Source organism: Ambystoma mexicanum, chromosome 5q (assembly GCF_040938575.1).
Source record: "Ambystoma mexicanum isolate Mex_15411 chromosome 5q, UKY_AmexF1_1, whole genome shotgun sequence".
Classification (NCBI taxonomy): domain Eukaryota; kingdom Metazoa; phylum Chordata; class Amphibia; order Caudata; family Ambystomatidae; genus Ambystoma; species Ambystoma mexicanum.
In genome coordinates, this window is record NC_090933.1 from 67,687,513 (window position 1) to 67,701,762 (window position 14,250).

General features: G+C 55.2%; 1 protein-coding gene and 1 non-coding gene across 2 annotated transcripts in view; both read left to right on the forward strand.

Moving 5' to 3' along the window:
• Positions 1-14,250, forward strand: part of NFX1 (nuclear transcription factor, X-box binding 1) — a 2,569,209-nt gene that overhangs the window by 2,000,913 nt on the left and 554,046 nt on the right. The window lies entirely within an intron of this gene.
• On the forward strand, positions 2,377-2,527 carry LOC138499333 (5.8S ribosomal RNA). The gene has a single exon (XR_011279346.1). It is a non-coding gene; the product is annotated as a 5.8S ribosomal RNA (ribosomal RNA).

Here is a 14,250-nt window from a genome sequence, read left to right on the forward strand (position 1 = left end):
TGGAGGGTGGCATGGGTCATCTAGGTGTGGGTTGCGAAGTTGGATGGGGCATCTTGGTGTGGCTCTGGGGGGAGGTGGTGGGGGCACATTGGCGTGGATCTGGGCGGAGGGATGGTGCACATGCGTGTGTTTCTGGAGGGAGAGATGGGGCATAGTGGGTCTGGAGGGTGGCATGGGTCATCTAGGTGTGGGTTGGGAAGTGGTACGGGCATCTTGGTGTGGCTCTGGAGGGAGGTGGTGGGAGCCCATTGGTGTGGCTCTGGAGGGAGGTGGTGGGGGCCCATTGGTGTGGCTCTGTAGGGAGGTGGTGGGGGCCCATTGGTGTGGCTCTGGAGGGAGGTGGTGGGGCACATTGGTGTGGCTCTGGAGGGAGGTGGATGGGGCACATGGGCGTTTTTCTGGAGGGAGAGATGGGGCACAGTGGGTCTGGAGGGTGACATGGGTCATCTAGGTGTGGGTTGGGAAGTTGGACTGGGCATCTTGGTGTGGCTCTGTAGGGAGGTGTTGGGGGCACATTGGTGTGGGTTTGATGGGAGGGATGGGGACATTGGTCTGGGGAGGGATGACCGCATATTTTTGTGGGTCTGGCAGGAGGGGACGGGGCACATTGGTGTGGGTCTGGGCGGGTGGGGGCATACTAGGATGGGTGGTTTTAGAGGGGGTTGGCTGGGGCTATCTGCATGTGATTCAGGATCGGCACATGGGCATCTGATGCAAGGGGAAGGGGCATCTTGCTATGTGGAGGGAGGATGGGCCATTATGGTATTGGTCTAGAAGGAGGGATGGGTCATCTTGGTGTGTTTCTGAGAGGAAGGGATGGTGCACATGGGTGTGGGTCTGTAGGGAGGGATGGGGACATTGCTGTGGGTATGAAGGGAGGCATAGGACACATTGGTGTGCATCTGGAGGGAGGGATGGGGCACATTGGTGTGGGTCTGGAGGGAAGGATTGGGGCTCATTGGTCGGAGGACGGATAGGGGCATCTTTCTGTGTGGAGGGAGCATGGGCCATCATGGTATGGGTCTTGAGGAAGGGATTGGGCATCGTGGCGTCTGGATCGGGGGGGGCATTGTTGATCTGGAATGGAGGGACAGGGCATATAATGGGGGCATGTCAGGGAATGTTGGAGCATGTGGTTCAGGGCTGGAGCGCTCTGGTGGGAAGGAAGGGGGCATCTGGGTGTGAATAGAGGGATATGGGGTATGTTTGTCTGGAGAGAAGGATGTTGGTTTATTGGAGTGGTGGGAGCATGTGTGTGTCGAAGGGATGGGGTAATCGGGTGTGGGTATAGAGAGAGGGCGAATGGCGCCATCTGAGTGTGGAGGTAGAGATGAAGCATATGGGTGTGGCTCTGAGGGGTGGAGCATCTTGGTGTAGGTATGGAGGGACGGATGTTGGTGTCTTTGTGTGGGTTCGGATGGAGGGATGGTGGCATGTAGGTCAGGAGGGAGGTGGCATTTGAATCTGGAACGTTTTTGGAAGGAGAAATGGGGCGTTTGAGTGTGAATGGTTTCTGCTTGTGGGTGGGGGCATAAAGGATCGTTAACAGCGGAGCAGCGGGAGGGAGAGCCGTGGGCCCGACCTCGGTTGCATCCCAGACGTGCACACCCACAGCCCGGGGCACCTCTCGCAGAGCGGTCCGGTGCGCATGGTTAACCAGCCCCCTCTTCTCACTAAGCCCGCATCTGCGCTGGCCGGGGGCGCACACTCCTCTCTCTGACCTGCCAGCGGCTGGGCATTGGTGGGCACACCCCGGTCACCAGGAAAGCCACGAGTGGGGGCAGCCGGGAGCCGAGGGAAACCTGACTGCTCTCGAGGGGTGCCTCCCCAGGCAGACAGGCGCCCGGCATGCCAGGCATGAGCCCTGAGCCATGGTGCAGCTGGCTCACTTGTCGGTGGGCGCCAAGGTTCCAGCTGCCCACATCTGTGTGTGAGCAATGGCCAGGCCCGCTGGCACAGTGGGTGACCTTCCCTCTTGCCCAGGTACCTGGAGCTGGGCCCTATGCAGCCGGGCTGGGGTTTGAAGACTCTAGTGGTCCCACCCGACCCTCTGTCTGTGCTGTCTCTGGCCTGCCTCGTTGTCCATCTCCCAGCCCCCCCCCTCCCAAAAGGGAAGGGGTCGGGGAAGGATGAGTGGATCGGGCCGTGTGGGCAGGTGGCGGAGCGGCCTACCTCCATCCCCCTGGGAAGCGCTGTGCTGCTGCAGCTGGCGGTCAGGCTGAGCACCTGGATTATTATTATTTTTTTAAAACCACAATGGTTTCGGCCGAGCTAGACAGGGAGCTGGGCTGTCCTGCCACAGCCAGCGCTGCCTCCCCCAACCTCTCCTGCACCGGCAGGGTCAGGCCGACGTCTAGGACAAAAAAAGTTGCCTGTGGCTCTTGGCGGTGGATCACTCGACTCGTGCATCGATGAAGAACGCAGCTAGCTGCGAGAATTAGTGTGAATTGCAGGACACATTGATCAACAAGTCGAACACACCATGTGGCCCTGGGTTTTTCCCGGGACTATGCCTGTCTGAGGGTCGCTTGTACATGAATCGCCACGGGGTTCACTCCCAGGGTCGTGGCTGGGGCTGTCGCAGGGACCCCATTCCATTCATCCCCCTAAGGTCAGACCCCGATGAGCACCGTCGCTGGATCCTTGGATCTGGCGCGCAAGCTCATTGCCGACGCGTCCTGGCTTCCCCAGTTTCCCCACCTCATGCTGGTTTTGGGAGGGCCAGGAGGCCGACGCGCCCTGGATGTGGTGGCGGGGTAGCAGGCTTTAAAAAAGCCTGGCGCACCTTCACCCCACCTCGGGGCACCTGGCCGTGCTGTGTGTGTGGCTGTCTTTGGTGTCCCACGGCTGCCGGCGCAGGATGACCATGGAGCGCAGACCTCGTGACCATGTGGGCTTCGGTCACAGATTGGGACAGAATACACTCGCGTGCGCCAAGGGCTGGGGCAACCCCCCGTACGGGCCCGAGACCAGCTGCCCTGAGCTTTGTGCTCCCCGACCACGGCCTCAGATCAGGCGTGGTGACCTGCTGAATTTAAGCAGATTACTAAGCAGAGGAAAAGGAACTAACCAAGATTCCCTCAGTAAAGGCCAGTGAAAAGGGAAGAGCCCAGAGCCGAATCCCCATTCAGCAGCAGGCGTGGGAAATGTGGCGTACAGAAGACCGACTCCCCGGCATCGCTCAGAGGGCGCCAGTCCTTCTGATCGAGTCTCCCCATGCGGATGGTGTTAGGCCGATAGCGGCCTCTTGCACACCGCGATCAGGTCTTCTTGGAGTCAGGTTGCTGGGGAATGCAGCCCAAAGCGTGTGGTAAACTCTAAGGCTAAATACGGGCACGAGACTGGTGGCCTTCAAGTAACGTAAGGGAAAGTTGAAGAGAGTTCAAGAGGGTGTGAAACCGTTGAGCGGTAAACTGGTGGGGTCTGTGCAGTCCACCCACAGGATTCAACACGGCAGGCAGGTTGGTCACCTGGAACGGTGGAGGCCCTTGCAGGTCTGCGGCCTGGGCACATCCAGCCCCAGCAGGGCGCATTTCCTCTGTATCGGTGCAACATGACCGGCTGGGAAGGCCCCAGGGAGCAGGTGGCTCTCTGCTCCAGCAGAGAGTGTTACAGCCCCCTGACAGCAGTTTTGCTGTATCCACGGGGCTGAGGGAGATAGACCACCACCGGGCCCTTATCCGGCAACTGTCCTGGCCCCTCTTGGGGGTTGCTAGAGTGGCCACAGGAGACGGGGCTCCCGATGTGACTGTGGTGGACTGCCCTCAATACGCCCCAACCACGTTGTGCTGCCGGGCGGGGAGGCACACAAAGGGCGCCAGGGGTCTGAGGTGATGTCGGTTAACCACCCGACCTGTCTGCAAGCACTGACTAAGAATATAACGCCTGCCCGAGTCAGAGGGATGAATGAAACCCTGTGATGTAATGATGTTGAGGGCCGGTGCCCGGCGATTGCAGTGGCATCCTGTCGCAGTGGGCCCTCCACCGACCCGTCTCGCCCGCTCTGTCAGAGAGATGATGCATGAGCGTGTGTGATAGGACCCGAAAGATGACGAACTCGGCCTGGTGGAGGTCCGTAGCGGTCCTGATGTGTAAATCGGTCATCCGACCTGGGTATAGGGGCAAAAGACTAATCGAATGATATAGTAGCTGGTTCTCTCCGAAGTTTCACTCAGGATAGCTGGCGCACGGAAACCCCAGTTTTATCTAGCAAAGCGAATGCTTAGAGGTCTTGGGGCCAAAATTATCTCAACCTGCTCTCTAACTTTAAATTGGTATGAAGCCCGGCTTGCTAGCGTGGAGCCGGGTATTGTATGAAAGTGCTCAGTGGGCAACTTTTGGTAAGCAGAACAGGCGCTGCGGGATGAACCGCACCCGGGGTTAAGGCGCAAGATGCAGATGCTCATGAGTCCCCAGAAACGGTGTTGGTTGATATAGACAGCAGGATGGTGGCCATGGTAGTCGGAATCCGCTAAGGAGTGTGTAACAACTCACCTGTCGAATCAACTAGCCCTGAAAATGGATGGCCCTGGAGCATCCGGCCCATACCAGGCCAGCGTTGAGAGCTGCGGGGGCTAAGTCGGGCGAGTAGAAGGGCTGCTGCAGTACGTGCAGAAGCCCAGGGCGAGGGCCCGCGTGGAGCCGCCGCAGGTGCAGATCTTGGTTGTAGTAGCAAATATTAAAACGAGAACTTTGAAGGATGAAGTGGAGAAGGGTTCCATGTGAACAGAAGTTGAACATGGGTCAGTCAGTCCTAAGAGATGGGCGAGCTCCGTTCGGAAGGGATGGGCTATGGCCTCCATTGCCCTCAGCCGATCGATAGGAAGTCTGGTTCAGATCCCCGAACCCAGAGTGGCAGGGACGGGCGCCCTTGCGGCGTCCAGTGCGGTAATGCAAATGATCCCAGAGAAGCCGGCGGGAGCCGCACAGAGTTTTTTAAAAAAATTTTTAAAAACAATTTTTATTTTATATAACACATTAAACATTACAATTCTTGGAACTTCCATCATCAGATTCAGCGTCAGAGTGTTACAATCAGCATTGTCCAGTCCCATTCCCTCCCTCCCCCCTAACCTGAGCCAATATGTCCATGTCATCATCCTGTGATTTTTCAGGCGGGTTTATCGTCGTCTCTTTATCCGTTTCATCATCGCTCTGATCAGACTATGGGGGCCACTCATGGTAGCCACCAGCTGCCTCCATTCAATTAGGAGTCCTACCTCCTCCTCCCCTCCCCTACAAACCGTGCCCCACCAAACAGCCGTTTCTGCCTCTGCCCATTTTAAGAGGTCAGCCCACCACAACTCCATCCTCGGCCTCTGGGCTGCCTTCCAGCACATTGCTATCCTTCGTTTGGCCAGGACATATGCTAGATCTTTCATTTTGGTTATGTGCCTTAAGTTACGTGGCCTAGGGAATCCCCTCAGCATGCATGCCCAGGCCGACTCCACCTCCAGTGTAATACCGGTTCCTGCTAAGCGTGTCTTCACTTCTTGCCAAAACCGCCCCACCTCAGGACAGGCCCAAAACATGTGGAGTAGCCCAGCCTCCTCCACACCGCACCTAGGGCATTTCTGAGTCGTATGGCCACCAAACCCAGCGATCTTACTGTGGGTGAGATATGCTCTATGTGTGACATATAGTTGGATCTTCTGGAGCCTTGCGTTCCGGGACACTTTATGATATCTTTGGGCTCTTTTCCAGAGCCCATCCGACATAGGCTCTCCCACCTCATCCTCCCAAAGTTGTCTCAGTTGGGTCAAGTCCTTCCCCACCTTGGACCCCAACAGCTCGTATATGCGGGAAATCTCATGCCCACCCTCTGAAATATCATATATAGCCTCCATGGTGGCATCCGGTTGTCCGGTGAGCACCTCTGTTGGCCACTTCGCTCGTACTCTCTTGACAATTCTGGTGTAAGTTATGTACTGCCCTTTATGCACCCCAGTATCTTCGATCAGGTTCGGGAACTCTAATGCCTCACCTTCCAGCCATATGTCTCCCAGGGTGGCCAGGCCCACTGGTTCCCAGTACTTGCGGACCCCTTGTATCAGCTGGGGATCCTCTCCACATAGTGCTGCAAGCGGCACCTGCATAGAGTACGGAACCGGGTGTCCCGCAATCTGCCACGTTCTGTGCCATATCTCCCATCCCAGTACCAGCAGCCCGCCATCCCGCGGACCCTCGACTTGGACAGCCACACCACTTCTTTGAGGAAGAAGGGGAGCCGTTCCCTGCACAGCAGCCTGGTTTCTGCCGTCTCCTCGTCAGACAGCCATCTTGTTACATACTGCAGCTGCCCTGCCAGATAGTATAGCTCAAAATTTGGCAGGTTGATACCTCCCCTATCACACGAGTTCTGTAGTTTCCAGAGGGCCACCCTGTTCCTGGAGTTGCCCCAGATGAAGCCCCTACACAGGCTCTGGAGGCTAGCGAAAAAGCGCCTCGGGATCCCATGCGGGATGTTAACAAAGAAATGCAACAGTCTGGGCAAAACTACCATTTTTAGCAGAGCAGCCCTCCCCACCATAGCCAGGGGTAACCTGGACCAGAATCCCATGCTGTTCTTAATTCCTTCTACTGCTTTAACCGTGTTGCGTGCATGTTCTTCTTCTGCCGTATGGTATATGTCAATTCCGAGATATCGGATCGACTTTGTGTGCCAGGGTATCGGCAACACTGGCAGACTCCCGGGCAAGACAAGCTTGTATCTCCCCAGAGGGAACACGCTAGACTTTTTGGGGTTAACCGCTATGCCAGAGAGAACGGCAAATTGCTCCATCATGTCTAGAATATATTTCATGTTCTCTTCTGGGTAGCGTAAATATAACAGTATGTCGTCCGCATATAAAGAAACCAGGTGCATGCCACCCGCAGTGTGAATACCTATCTCCTCGTATTGCTGTCTCAGGCGGGTGGCCAATGGCTCCAGTGCCAATATGTATAACATGGGCGACCACGGGCAGCCCTGTCTAGTGCCTCTGCTTAGTTGCCATTTGTCCAAAATGATAGCACCCGTTTTGACCCTGGCAATCGGGGAGCTGTATAACATTGTCACCCACCTGAGGTACCCCGGTCCCATTCGATAGCCCTCTAAGGTCGCGATCAACCAGGGCCATCTCACTCGTCAAAGGCTTTGACCGCGTCTAGTGAAACTATTGCCAGTTCACCTGGGTCATTTTTTGTCTGGTCAAGGATGTGATGCAGTCTTCTGAGATTATCAGTTATGTTCCTGCCCGGGACATAGTCCGTTTGGTCGGCGTGTATCAGTTTACCAATGCCAGCCTTAAGCCTATTTGCCAGTACAGCAGTGAGGATTTTACTTTCCTGATTGAGCATCGATAAGGGCCTGTACGACCCACAATCAGTGCTAGGCTTGCCCGGCTTCAGAAGCGGGATAATCACCACCTCTTGCAGGGTCTCTGGTAGCCTGCCTTGCTCATACGACTCGTTAAGCATGGCCAGCAGCGGGGGAAGCAACTCTTGTTTATAGGTTTTATATTTTATAAAATTCACTTGGAAGCCCATCGGACCCGGAGGCCTTACAGGTGGGCAAGTAGTGAACCACTAGTTCGAGTTTTTCCATCGTAATAGGGGCATCTAGGTCTGCGCGTTCTGCCTCATCTAAGGTGGGTAGGCCCATGTCCTCCAATGTTACCCGAATTTCGTGGTCTCTAGGGGTCCCCATAAAGATGTTTATAGAATCTCAGGAACTCCTCATTCACCCCCTCCTGGGTATTCTGAGTCCACCCTCCCTTGCCTTTAATTTCCCTGATCACCGTTCGCGGCGTCTCACTCTTGTATAGCCAGGCCAGCAACCTGCCCGGCTTATCTCCCCCTGCGTGCTGTCTCTCCACGTATTTCTTATAGCTTAGTTTACATAACCTGTCCCAGCAGTCCCCATGGCCTGTTGTAATTGCCTTATCCTCTCTCTGTCCTCATCAGCGGTGCCTTCCGTACACATCCTGCCCTCCAACTCCTCCTCAATTCCCTTCAACTCCTGCTCTATGCCCCCCTGGAGCCCCCTAAACTTCGAAATGGCAACCCCCCGCAAAACCACCTTAAACGCCTCCCAAACAGTTCCCATAGAGCTTACACTACCAGTATTTATCTCTAAGTACTCAGTGATCGCCTCTCTTAAATCCTCCCTGATTCCCGGGTCCTGCAGAGCCTCGGCTCTGAGTTTCCAAGTGGGAATCCGTGCCCTGGGAGGTTGATGCCGCCACTCCAGGACCAGGGGGAGTGGTCCGAAAGCACCCTAGCTTTGTATTCCGCACCTTCCACCTCTCCTGCCAACTCTGTGGAGGCAAACACATAGTCTAATCTTGTATGAAGGGCGTGTGGTGCCGTATAGTGCGAGTATTGTCTATCCACCGGATGCAACTGCCTCCAGACATCCACTAGGTCGAAGTCCCTCAGGAGGGCCTGTAGCACCTTTGCTGCTGGGGTTGTTTTGTCTATCTTACTATCCGATCTGTCAACATTAGGGTTAAGTACACAGTTAAAATCACCTCCCCAAATAATCCCAGCATAGGGCCGACTTTACCTTACAGGGTCCTAAAGTAAGCCGTTGTGTCCTGGTTAGGGGCATATAAATTTACAATACACACTTCTCGGTTTTCCAATATACCCTTCACAACAATCAATCTGCTATCTGGGTCACCCGTGACCTGAAGCGGCTGAAATGGCACCTGCGGCGCCACCCAGATGATAACTTCTCTAGCGTAGCCCAAGTATGTGGATCCCACCAGGCACCCCCTCCACTTCTTCTTAACCACCTCCAATTTCTCCCTAGTGAGGTGGGTCTCTTGCAATAATGCTATGTCGGTCCTCATCCTTTTCAGATACATCATCACCTTGTTACGTTTCAGATAGCTGTTGAGGCCCCTGACATTCCAGGTAACCACTCTAAGGCACCCTGGCGCCATCACCATGATATCCCGCACTCCTTCCCCGCCTCTTATCCCGCCTGTTAAGGGTCACATTTTGGCTCAATACCCTTTCCCTCCCATCAAACTTCCCTCCAACCCCCTTCCCAACTCCCCATTCCCAAACTTCAAACCACTGCACACCCCCCCCCCCCCTTCTACCCCAACCCCAACAAGTGCCCAGCTCCATCCCTGGATCTCAGGCCCCCCGCGTTTGGTTCTGCCCTAAAAGGCCCCGGCCCAGAACCCAGCAGGGTGTCACCGAACTACCAGTGACCTAAGTAAACTATTCGCTATGGGGTTGTGAGGTCATGCTCCGTATAGCTCCTATATCTATATCCAGGTTTCTAGTGCCACCGTATCATATTTATAATTGTAGCTCTGAACACACTCCTCTGCCGGTATATGCAATGCTATATTCAAGTCCCATTGTCATGAGCTGCAGCACCTAGGGCGCTTTATAGACGCATGTTACTTATCTCCACCTTCTGCTCCCTGGATGTCCGGTTCCTGTGGACAGCTCTGCGCATCTAACCAGCCCATGGCATCCTCTGGGGTGTCAAAAAACAAGGTTCTGCTCTTGTAGAAAACCTTCAGTTTAGCTGGATAAAGCAGCATGTACCTATGGCCCGCATCCCGCAATCTTCTTTTCACGGACCCAAAGTTCATGCGGCTGCGCTGTACTTGTAAGGTATAATCCGGGTATGCCGTTATGTTCGCAGCACCTCTTTGTATCGTGCCGCCCTTCCGAAAGTGTTCAAGGATTTTTTCCCGGTAGCTTAGGATCTTCGCTATCACCGGCCTGGGGGTGTTCACCGGCGGTGGCTTCCTCATCAGGGCCCTGTGTGCCTTCTCTACAGCGAACCCCTAGGACAGGGCTCCCCCGGTTATCTCCTGTAATAGCATAGACTCGATGTATTCCGTAGGGTTAGTTCCCTCAGCTCCTTCCGACAATGCGAATATTGTTCCTTCGGGCGTGTCCCACCGGCTCTTCCGCCCTGCTCTCCAGATTGCCCACACGTTGTACCAAGGCGTGAAGTTCAGATTTATGGGCAGCACAGGCTGCTGTGTTCGGGTCCACCTCTTTTTCCAGGTCCTCCGTGCGCTCAGCCAACAATCGTACGTCTTGCCGGAGAAGATTTACGTCCTCCTGCACCGCTCCAACTTTGAGCTCAAGTGCAGGTTTCAATTCACTGATTGCCAGGCCCAGTTTGGTCTCCAAGGCCACTTTCAGGTCAGCAATCGCCGCAAGTACCTCCTGGTTGCCCATAATGTCTGGGCCCCCAGCGGGGGTCCTGTCTTTCTTCCTGGCCCCTTCAGCACCTGGTGGTGTTTTGGCAAAATCGTCCAGTGTGGGCTGCTTGCCTTTCTGTCTGATGGGTTTGTAAAGTGAGTCGGCCCCAAAACGTGCTGTCCTCTTTTAGAACGTGCTAAGTTGCCCAAAATGTCTAGGCCCGGTCTGATCGTTTCAGGGGTGTCCTCCAGCGACCTCCCCTATTTCTAGAATGGACTGTGTCCTCCCACGTACCCATGTGGGTTCATTCCTCCTTCACAGTCGATCTGGCTCCCCTGGCTGTCTGCCTGGCGCTGGTGTGGCTCTGCGGGCTTCGGTGGCCACTCTTGCCGGTCCCCACTTTCATGGGGCAACCCTGTACACCTTCATCTGCAGTTACCTCTTGCGGCCACCTCGGGCATGTTGTGTGCGTCTTTGTTCCCACTGCAGGCGGCTGCAAGTCTCTGTGTTTATCTATGCCTGTCTGTGCCCCTCGGGTGGCTGGATCAGCATTCGTAAATCAATCATAGGCATGTCTTGTGCTTCGTTGTGCTATTGTGTTTACTAGCCTCCACAGGATGGTTTAGTGGAGTTTGTTGCAGGTTGGGTTGCAGATGTGTGCCTGCGCCTCTTCGTCTCACGGTGCAGCGCTGGGTTTATTGTATCATGGGCATTTCAGCTTATCATCAGCTGTCTGTGAGCAGCTACGGTGCTCTTTTCTCTCCTCCCGTCACCTCGTTAAAGGAGACGGACGCTCCCAGCGTCGCCTCCCTCTGAGCGTTCCGCTTGGCGCACAGCGTACCGGGCAGCTCCCCGCGTCTATATACACGCGCGCATTGGCGCAATTTTGAATGCGCTATCCAAGCTCCGCATCGCAGCCCATTCAAAGAATTGCTTGGCAACGTGATAGTTAGTTCAATATAAGTCAGTAGTGCTCTGGTCGCCACCGGTTCATTCTAGTTACTGGTTCCACATTCCACCATGCAATAGTTCCATGTTTGCAGGGTCAGCGCTGTGCATGACCCTGCCCTGTGCTACAATTGCAAGATCAACTCCCTTGTCCCCGGTGGATGTGTGAACTTATACACGTTGCAAAGGGTAATATGATTAAGCTGACATCTGTTTTGCTAGGAGCTGCTATCACATCTAATCAGGGTCCCCCTGTGTGCCTCCGTCAGCTCTCAGGCAACCCTTAGGCTGTGCTCGGCTTTATTATCAGTGAAACTTGATTGCATCCGTTTCAGGGTCTTCCTGTGTGGCAGCTGGCCCTGTACCTCCGTCCGGATGGCCGCAACACAGAGCCTGCAGCCGTGGGCACCATGCGCGACCCGAAAGGCTGCCCCGTCATAGGCCTGTCTAATGGCCAAGTCTCCACTGCGGCTGCAAGCGAACCCGCCCATAATGCTTGGACGACTCACACGCCGTCACTTCGCTACAGCTGCTTGTGGGCATGCCGGTGCCTCGTATGTGTTGCGCATACACTGCCGAGTATTGCAGTGTATATTGTACTGTCACTTATTCGTGGGTGAGCAGCCTCGTAGTCTATCACGCATACACGCGGACTACTTGGGGTTCCAGTCCCGTTTCGTCACGCACCGGGCATGCGCTTTTCAATCACGGCACTGTTCGTTTGCCGATTTACTCCGACATCGGGCTTCTCCCCCGGGTCCCGCGCTGTGCCACAGAGGGTCTTCACAGCTCCGTTCTACTCACGGCCCCTTCTGGCAGACCCGATCTGAGCGCAGCTCGCTCTCCTACAACGGGCTACGCGCGAATCAGCTGTCCTCCACATCTCTTTGTTGTTGGCAGATCACCATTTTGGATTCCTCACAAGCGCACCGCCACAAAATTCTTCTGGCTGATTTCGCTCGCATCACAGCGCTGATCCTCACCATCTCCAGCACCGGTTGGGCAGTGTTAGTTCATGAACTCGGGCAAACGATGTATTCAGACCAGGATGGTTTCAATGTGTCACGTTTTCTCGGATCATTTCAGGATCATCAGGAGCCTCCTGGGAAACACATCCTCCTACATGGCTCTGTAGCCACGCCTCCAGCCGCACAGAGTTCTTTTCTTTGTGAAGGGCAGGGCACCCTGGAATGGGTTTGCCCCGAGAAAGGGGCCCGAGCTTTGCAAAGCGTCGCTGTTCCGGCAGCGTCCGGTGAGCTCCCGCTGGTCCTTAAAAATCTGGGTGAGATTTTGTAAATCTCGCGCCAGGCCGTACCCATATCCGCAGCATGTCTCCAAGGCGGACCACCTCTGGCATGTCGGAACAATGTAGGTACGGGAAGTCAGCAAGTTAGATCCGTAACTTCGGGAAAAGGATATGCTCTAAGGGCTGGGTCAGTCGGTCGGGCTGGGGCGCGAAGCAGGGCTGGGTGCGCACGGGGGCTGCTCTGCCTCTGGATGCGAGCCGGGCCCTTCCTGGGGATCACCCCAGCTGCAGTGTTCGCCAATCTCCCCCCTCTGGGGGTTCAGGGCCGGAATTCTGCCTCAGCCGACACCTAGCAGCTGACTTGGAACTGGTGCGGACCAGGGGAATCTGACTGTTTAATTCAAACAAAGCATTGCGAAGGCCCGTGGAGGGTGTTGACGCAATGTGATTTCTGCCAAGTGCTCTGAATGTCAAAGTGAAGAAATTCAATGAAGCGTGGGTAAACGGCTGGGGTAACTATGACCTTTAAGGTAGCCACATGCCTCGTCATCTAATTAGTGATGTGCATGAATGGATGAATGAGATTCCCACTGCCCTATCTACTATCTAGCGAAACCACAGCCAAGGGAACAAGCTTGGCAGAATCGCCGGGGAAAGAAGACCCGGTTGAGTTTGACTCTAGTCTGGCACTGTGAAGAGACTTGAGGTAGGATAAGTGGGAGGCCCTCGGGCCGCTGGTGAAATACCAGTACTCTTATTGTTTTTCCACTTACCCGGTGAGGTGGGGGACGAGCCCCGTGGGGCTCTCGCTTCTTGCTCCAAGCACCCGGCACCTGCCAGGCACGACCTGCTCCGGGGACAGTGGCAGGTGGGGAGTTTGACTGGGGTGGTACACCCTGTCAAAGGATAACGCAGGTGTCCTAAGGCGAACTCAAGGAGGACAGAAACCTCCCGCGGAGCAGAAGGGCAAAAGCTAGCTTCATCTCGATTTTTCAGTATGAATACAGACCGTGAAAGCAGGGCTTCACGATCCTGCTGACTCTTTGGGTTTCAAGCAGGAGGTATCAGAAAGGTTACCACAGGGATAATTGGCTTGTGGCGGCCAAGCCTTCATAGCGACGTCGCTTTTTGATCCTTTGATGTCGACTCTTCCTATCATTATGAAACAGAATTCACCAAGCATCGGATTGTTCACCCACTAATAGGGAACGTGAGGTGGATTTAGACCGTCGTGAGACAGGTTAGTTTTACCCTACTGATGATGTGTATATGTTGCAATAGTAATCCTGTTCAGTACGAGAGGAACCGCATGTGTGCATGCTTGGCTGAGGAGCCAATGGGATGAAGCTACCATCTGTGGGATTATGACTGAACGCCTCTATGTCCGAAATCCCCCCTCCACCCCAGACCGTAATACTGCAGCGCTGTCGAGCATCGGTTAGCTTAGGATAGCCGGCCTCGGGGGCCGGTGTGTAGAGCCGCTTGCCTCAGGACTTGAGTGTGGACAGAAGGGGGCCACCTCTCTCACCCATAGTGCACCGCATGTTTGTGGGGAATCTGGTGCTAAATCATTCATCGACAACCTGATTCTGGTTCAGGGTTTCGTAAGTAGCAGAGCAGCTACATCGCTGCGATCTATTGGAAGTCATCCTCTGAGCCAAGCTTTTGTTGCAAGGCGGCAGCACCGCCAAGGTTCTCCATCCTTCCTCCTGAGGTCTGCGGGGTGCACAGGAAAATACCACCCACCCTAGGGGCGCACCCGCGGGGGTGTGCGGGCTGGGCGGGGAGCACTCTTCTCACCTTTCCTGATCAGCCTGGCAGACCAGATGGCCTTGGGCCCGGGCCTTCGAGGTGGTGCCTTAAGCCCCCGCACAGGGCAGGGGAAAAGAGGGTGC